Raw genomic sequence first — 8804 nt, forward strand, 5'->3', positions numbered from 1 at the left:
GACAAACAGCACCGGCTGGGGTGACTTCCCCTGGGCCCTCTCTGCAAAAACAAGGAGTAAACCCAACGGCTGAGCTGAACTGAGAACCCTAAGGCTTATCGGCCGGCCAGGAGGTCAGACTGGAGACACTGTCACCTGTGCCCTTGGCTGATGGAGGCCCCATTGGGGGTGTCTAACAACTGCACAGAAGGTATTATCTTGTGTCTCTGGAAATCATAGTCACTTTCAGCTTTCACAGCAGACTTTCAAGTGTTTTAGGAACTACAACAAATGCCACCTGCAGAGCTAAGATGGCTGTGCAGATCTCTCCAAGAAGAAGCTACCTGGGTTCTCAGGAAAGCTTTCTAGAGAGATGATAACCAGTCTGTTACTTATGTACAGCCTGAGGGCAGTGCTCTTTCCATGGGAATCATCCAGTTGGAAAAACCGGTATGAAATCTGTGCCTGAGCTAAAACGATCACCCTCTCGTCCCTGGGGCATTTCAGGTCCACTTCAGTTCGTCGCCATGGCCGTTGTGGAGGATACGCCGTCCCAGACCGCGTCCCTGCAGGCCAAAGTGGAGTCTGTGCAGTTGCTCCTGCGATGCCTGGATGAACGCTTTGGACTAAGAAGGAAAGTCAATATGGAAGTGTCAGGAGAATGACAGTGGGTCTCCTGAGGCACATCCTTACTAGGCCAGGCAATTTGTTCAGCTGGATGGGACCAGGACCCCGGGGGGCACAGCTGAAGGCAGTGCTGGAGGTTGGCTTCATTCTGGTGCTTGGAGTCCTGTTCACAGTAGTCTTAATTCAATGCTGTATGAAACAAATTCAGCTGATTTGGTTGCAGGGAAATGGCAGAATTTAACAAATATGGCAGGGGTAAGACCCGCACAGGTCCGCACCTTACCCTCCCTGTAGGGATACACTGAGGCCCCTCTTCCCCTTCAGAACACTGTACTCGTACATACTCACAGAAACGTAGTTCTAAAGGGTAAATTTTAAAGTAGAATTATAAATACATAACAATATGTATGTTCTCTGTGAATACAATTCCAGCTCTTCATGTGTTAAAATTATACACAAAGTCTTGTGGAATAAGCTGTCTTTGTGCATCATATAATCCGAATTTTCTTGAAATGTTTACATGGCTTTGGTAACTCTGTTCTCTTCTTATATACTAAGAAATTCTTTTTATGTGATAAAGACTTATTGTTTAAACGTATTCTGGCTAAATGATATCTGGACATTTTATTTTACATACCAAAGTAACAGACATTCTCAACAGCCAAACTGTCAGTCTGCTTCGTATTTTGTTTTCAGTCCATTTTGTTATACTGTCACTGAAATACTTAACTTCCTGTAAGGAATACACAGTTAGTGACGAAATACTGACTGCGTTTCCTGGGAACGAGGCAAGGATGCCTGCTCTCACTGCTCTGGTCCAGCACAATGCTGGAAGTTACGACCGGCATAGTAAGCAAGGAAAAAATGAAGTAAAAGGCATTCATTCAGAAAGGAAGAATGAAACTGATTCCAATTTGCAAGTGACATGATGGTCTTTGTAGAAAATCCCAAGGAATTTACAGAAAGCTCCTAGAATTAATAACTGAACTAAACAAGATCGTAAGATATAAAACAGGCATACAAAAATCAGTTATATTTCAATAAGCTAGCAATGAACATGTGGAAATTGTATTTAATAACATAGCACTATAAAAAACTCAGGTACAAATCTAACAAAACAAGTACAGAACTTGTATGTTAAAAGCTACAAAACAATAAGGAAAGAAATCACAGAAGATCTGAATAAGTGGAGAAACAGCATGCTCACAAATTGGAAGACTCAATACAGAAAGGATGTCAATTCTCCCCAAACCATTACGTAAAACACAATTCCTATCAAAATTCTAGCAAGATTATTTTTGGGTGGATATAGACAAGTGTATTTTAAAATTTATATGGAAAAAATTATAAAAATTATATAAAATAGCTAATACAATTTTGGAAAAGAGGAATAAATTGGGAAGAATTAACTGTACCTGATTTCAAGAATTACATAACCATAGTAATAACATTATGTGGATCTACACAGAGATCAATGGAACAGAACAGATAACTAAAAACAGACTCACGGAAGCAATAGACAACTGATTTTTTACAAAGGTACAAAAATAATTCAGTGGAGGAAGGATGTTTTTCTTTTGTGAAATAGTGCTGGGCAATCTGATGGTTATAGGCAAAAAATAAAATGAATGTCAACCTAAATCACATAACTTATATCAAAATTAACTCATCAATACCAAAAGCATAATCCATGAAAGAAAAAAAAAATTAGACTTCATTTAAATTTAGAACTTTTGCACTATAAAAGAATCTAAGAAGTTGCAAAGACAAGCTATAGACAGTGAAATAATATTCGAAAATTACATATTAACAAAAGACTCATATCTAGAAGACATCAAAAAGAAACTCTCCAAATTCAACATTTCAACAAAAAAGGAAAATCCAATTTGATCATGGGCAAAAGATATGAAGGAACATTTACCAAAAGGGATACACAGATGGCAAATAAACACATGAAAACAGGCTCAACATGACTAGCCATCAGGGAATGCACATTTTGACCACAATGAGGTTTCAGTACATACCTATTAGAAGAGCTAAAATTAAAAAAAAAAAATAGTAACAATACACACTATTGGTGAGGATGAGTGACTATTTCTCATGCCTTGCTACAGGAATACAAGAAGGCACAGCTACTCTGGAAAAGGTCAGCAGTTTCTTAAACAACACTTACCATACAACCCAGGAATCACTCTCTGTGTATTTATCCCAGATAGAGAGAAAAAAAATTATGTGCAGACAAAAAGCTATATAAAAGTGTCCATAACAGCTTTATTTGTAATAGCCAAAAAACTGGAAACAATCAGAATTTTCTTTAATTGGAGAACAGTTTAACAAACTGTAATACATTCATGTCATGGCATACTACTCAGCAATAAAAAAATGAACTACTGATATACACGCAACAATTTGGATGGAGTGAAAAAAGCCAATCACAAAATGTCACAAACTGCGTAACTCTACTTCTATAACACTCCCAAAATGTCCAGTTATAGAGATGGAGTACATATCATGGGTTGTCATGGGTTAGGTGGTGACAGGGGAAAGGATGGCTGTGTCCATAACCTGTAGCACAATAGGCAGCTTTATGGTGATGGAGCAGTTCTGCATATTGACTGTAGTGGTAGTTACAAGAATCCATGCAGCCATGTGAAAACATGGCATTATAACTAAACACATACATTGTACCAAAGTCAGCTTCCTGGTTTTGATATTATACTACAGTTACCTAAGATGTAACCACTGGGGGAAATTGGGTGCAGGGGGCCTGGACTCCTCTATCTTTGAAACTTACTGTGAATTTGTAATTATTGCAAACTTTTAAAAATTATTATGCTATAAGCCTTAATCATTAAAATAAAAGTACAAAAAAATCATAGCTAAGAAGCCAGCAAAAAAACCCCAAAAACCCAAAACACACAATTCAAGGAAAAAAAAAGGGAGGAAGGAGTAGAGAAAGAGGAATAAGGGAGAAAGAATAAAGAAGAAGAAATGGAATACAGAGAAAATAATAAGATAACAGCTTGAAATCCAAACATGTCAACAACCACATTAAAAAGGTCTAAGCAATCAATTAAGAAGCAGGGATGATCATACTGAATAGAAAAGGAAGGCCTAGCTGTATTCTGCCTGATGGAATTGCACTTTACATACAAAGGCAAAAATAGGTTAAGAGAGAAATACAGAAAAAGACGCTAGTCCAAAGGAGGCTGGAGTGGCTATATGGATATCACACAATGAGTATTTCAGAGCAAAAAATCTATCAGGGATAAAGATGATCATTGCATAAAGAAAAAGAGGTCAATTCATCAGGGGGACATAACAGTCATATATGTTTATACATCTTGTAATAGAGCCTCAAAATACATGAAGCAAAAATTGAAAAAATGGCAAAGAAAAAAACAAACTGAGTTACAGCTAGAACGTTCAATATTCTTCTCTCAATAATTCATAAAACAAATAGGCAGAAAATCAGCATGGATATAGTAGACTTAAACAAGGTTAACAATCAACTTGATCGCATCGATATGTATAGAACACATCACCCAACATGAGCAGCATACATATTTTTCTCAAGTGCATACAAAACATTTGCTAACATAGACCATATTCTGAGCTATAAAACAAGTCACAATAAATTTAAAAGGTTTCACCTCATACAAAGTATGCGCTCTTGACCACAATGGAATTATCTTAGAATTCAATAGCAAAGATCTCCAGACAATCCCCAATATATTGCAACAAAATAACACAATTTCAAATCACCAAGGCTTAAAGAAGAAATCAAAAGGGAATTTAGAAAGATTTGACCTGAATGAAAATGAAAGTGCAAAATATTAAAAAATAAATTGTGGGATGCTACTGATACAATACTTGTGGGAAATTGTATAGCACTAAAGGAGTGTATTAGAAAAGATCTCCAACAAAGAACTCAGCTTCCATGTAAATAAATTAGAATAAGAAGAAAAAATTAAACCCAAATTAAACAAAGAAAAGATATAATGAGATTATAACAAATTAACAAAATAAAAAACAAAAAAATCAAAGAAACCAAAACTTGTTCTCTGATACATCAATAAAATTGGTAAACCTCTATCTAGACAGATTTAGAAAAAAAAAAAAAGAGACAAAAGTCACCAAATACCATCAAGAATGAGAGAGCTGCCATCACTACAGTTTGTAGTTTCTAAAGGCAAGTAAGAGAATATTATGAACTTTATGCTAATGAATTTGAAAAAAGTGAACAAATTAGATGAAGTTGACAAATTACTTCAAACACACATGTATAAAAGCTCACTCACGAAGAAATAAATTACCTAAGCTATTAAAAACTTGTATTTGTAGTTAAAAAGCTTCCCACAAAGAAAACTCCAGGCCCAGATGGCTTCAATGGTATATTCTATAGACTATTTAAAGAAGAAATAATAATTCTACACAAACTCTTCCAGAAAATTGAAAAAAAAGGACATACTTCTCAATTCATTCTATGAGGACAGAATTCTCCTGATATCAAAACCAGATAAAGACAATACAGGAAAAGAAAATTGCTGGCCAATATTCCTAATGAATATAGAAACAAAAACTTTACACAAAATGTTAGCAAACAGAACCAAACAATATATAAAAATAATAAACATTAGCCCAGTAATGCAAAGTTGGTGTAACATTTGAAAAACAATGTAATTCATCCTATTAATAGACAAAAATCCCCACAACAAATCATGTGATCAATTCAACAGATGTAAAAACAGCATGTCCAAAATCCAATAGCCATTTCTGATAAAAACTCACACAAAAAAGGAGCAGAAGGCAACTTCCTCAAGTGGATAAAAGGCATCTTTGAAAAACTTAGGTTGAACATACATACAGAGAAAGAGTGGCTACTTTACCTTGAATATCAAGAACAAGGCAAAGATGTCCAAACTTACCACTTTTACAAAATATTGTACTAGAGAGTCCAGGTCATGAAATAAAACAAACTGCAAGAACAAGACTAATAAATAATAATAACACAAAAAGAAAGAAAGGCATTCAGATTTAAAAGAAAGAAGTAAAACTACTTTTATTTGCAGATGACATAATCATCTATGTAGAAAACTCTACTGCACTTTTTCTTTTAAGTACAAGGACTAAATTTTAACAAGATTGCAGGATACAAGATGAACATATAAAAATAAATAGTATATATTTTAGCAATAAACAGTAGGAAATTAAAATTAAGAAATATTATTTATAATAGCATCAAAAATATGTAACATCAAAGGATTAATCTGACAAGAGATAAGAAAGTCCTGTTCTGAAAATCACTAAAATTTCAGGGAGAAATCAATAAAGAACTTAAGACATGGACACAAAGTATGTACCCAGTATTATTTAGATGTCAATGTTCCCTAAGTTGAAAGTGATTATAAAATTAATATGGACACACAAAGGACTTAGAATAGGCAAAACGACTTCAAAAAGAGAACAACAACATTATAGGACACAGACACTCTGATTCAAGGCTTATTATAATGCTACAGTAATCAAGTCAGTGTGGTACTAGCATAAAGATGGACAAATAGATTCATGGGATGTAATAGGTACACAAATTAACCCACATGTATATGAACAACTGACTTTCAACAATAGTGCAAAGGCAATTAATTCAGTGGAGAAAGGATAGTCTTTTTAATAAATGGTGCTAGAATAATTAGATAGCCAGAGGCAAAAAAAAATGTACCTTGATACTTACTCTTGCCATATACAAACATGTACTTGAAATTGATCACAGACTAAATATAAGATCTAAAGCTAATAAACTTCTAGAAGAAAAAAAAAGAGAAAAATCTTTGTGACCTCGGATTTCTTAAGATTTCTTAAATACAACATCAAAAGTACAAAGTATAAATAAATGAAAAAAATGAATAAACTGGACTTCATGAAATTAAAAACTTGGCTCTTTCTTTCACTAACTGTAAAGAAAATAAGGCAAGCCACAGACTAAGAAACCAGATTTGCAAAAATCTGTCTAACAAAGGATTTGTATCTAGCATATAGAAAAAACACTTACAATGCAGTAAGAAAACAACCAATTAATCTTCGGCAAAGGAAGCAAGAACATACAATGGAGTAAAGACAGTCTCTTCAGCAAGTGGTGTTGGGAAAACTGAACAGCTGCATGTAAATCAATGAAGTTACAACATTCCCTCACACCATACACAAAAATAAACTCAAAATGGCTTAAAGAGTTAAATATTTTAAGACAAGACAAGATAAGCCTCCTAGAAGAAAACACAGGCAAAATATTCTCTGACATAAATCTTAGCAATGTTCTCCAAGGACAGGCAATAGAAATAAAAGCAAAAATAAACAAATGGGACCTAATTAAACTTAGAAGCTTTTGCACAACAAAGAAAACCATAAGTAAAACAAAAAGACAATCTATGGAATGGGAGAAAACAGTTGCAAATCATGCGACTGACAGAGGTTTAATTCCAGAATATATAAATAGCTCATACAATCTAGTAACAAAAAAACAAACAACCCAATCCAAAACTGGACAGAAAACCTAAATAAGCAATTCTCCAATGAAGACATACAAATGGCCAATAGGCACATGAAAAATGCTCAATATCACTAATTATCAGAGAAATGCAAATCAAAACTACAATGAGATACCACCTCACACCAGTCAGAATGACCATTATTAAAAAGTTCACAAACAACAAACGCTGGAGAGGGTGTGGAGAAAAGGGAACCCTCCTACAGTGCTGGTGGGGATATAGTTTGGTGCAGCCATTATGGAAAACAGTATGGAGATTCCTCAAAAGACTAAAAACAGAGTCTACCATATGATTCAGCAATCTCACTCCTGGGTATACATCTGAGGGAACTCTAATTCAAAAAGATACATATGCCCCAATGTTCATAGCAGCAGTATTTACAAGAGATAAGACATGGAAACAACCTAAATGTCCATCCACAGATGACTGGATAAAAAAGTTGTGGTGTATTTCTACAATTGAATACTATTCAGCCATAAAAAATAATAAGATAACGCCATTTGCAGCAACATGGATAGATCTGGAGATTGTCATTCTAAGTGAAGTAAGCCAGAAAAAGCAAGACAAATACCATATGATATCACTCATATGTGGAATCTAAAAAGAAAAAAAAGAAAAGAAAAAAGAGGACACTAATGAACTCATCTACAAAACAGAAACAGACTCACAGACATAGTAAACAATCTTATGGTTACCAGGGGAAAGGAGGTGGAAAGGATAAATTTGGGAGTCTGAGATTTACAAATGATAACCACTATATATAAAAATAGATTAAAAATCAAATTTCTTCTGTATAACACAAAGAACTATACTCAGTATCTTACAATAACCTTTAATGAAAAAGAATATGAAAACAAATATCTGTATACATATGCATGGCTGGGATATTATGCTGTACACCAGAAACTGACACATTGTAACTGATTATACCTCCATTAAAAAAAATTAAATACATAAAAGTGCATAAAAAGTAAAGAATACAGAAAAACAGCCTAATGAAAAATGGGCAAAAGATTTGAATAGAGATATCATCACAGAATTTATACAGATCATAAATAAGCATGTAAAAATTGCTTAACTCTTAGTTTAGGAAAATGCAAAATAAAACCATAAAGTGTTACCATTATGTACCCACTGGAATGGATAAAATTTAAAAGATTGGCCATCCTGAGTGTTGACAAGGATCTGGAATCCTAGGACTGGAGCAGGGCAGCGATCTGGTCTCAGAAAGGGAGCTCTGCTGGGAACCAGAAGGCCTGGATTCTAGTCTCCATTCTTGAGGCTCTGGGAAAGTCTTTAATCTTTCTATCCTTATGATCAAATACCAATAACAACTACTCAGTCTACTTGATCAAGCTCTTGTGATGATCAGGGGAGATTACACGAAACCGCTTCACAAACGTGGAGTACTAATGTTACTCCGTGGAAAATTACACAAACATGAGCACCTCTGGAAAGGCAATTTAAAGAAAGTGGTAACAAAGAAAATAATATCATGTTAAGTCTTTTCACAGTATCTCATTGCCTTTATGATGCTAGTTTAATTCCTTTCCAAAATTTCAGTATTTAGTTACTTAAAAGGTCTCCAAATATTTATAAAAATGTGTCTGCCTAAATTAATGTTTACCATCGATAAAATTATACTACTCTCCA

The sequence above is a fragment of the Camelus ferus genome, chromosome 23 (genome assembly GCF_009834535.1).
Source record: "Camelus ferus isolate YT-003-E chromosome 23, BCGSAC_Cfer_1.0, whole genome shotgun sequence".
NCBI classification, from domain to species: Eukaryota; Metazoa; Chordata; class Mammalia; order Artiodactyla; family Camelidae; genus Camelus; species Camelus ferus.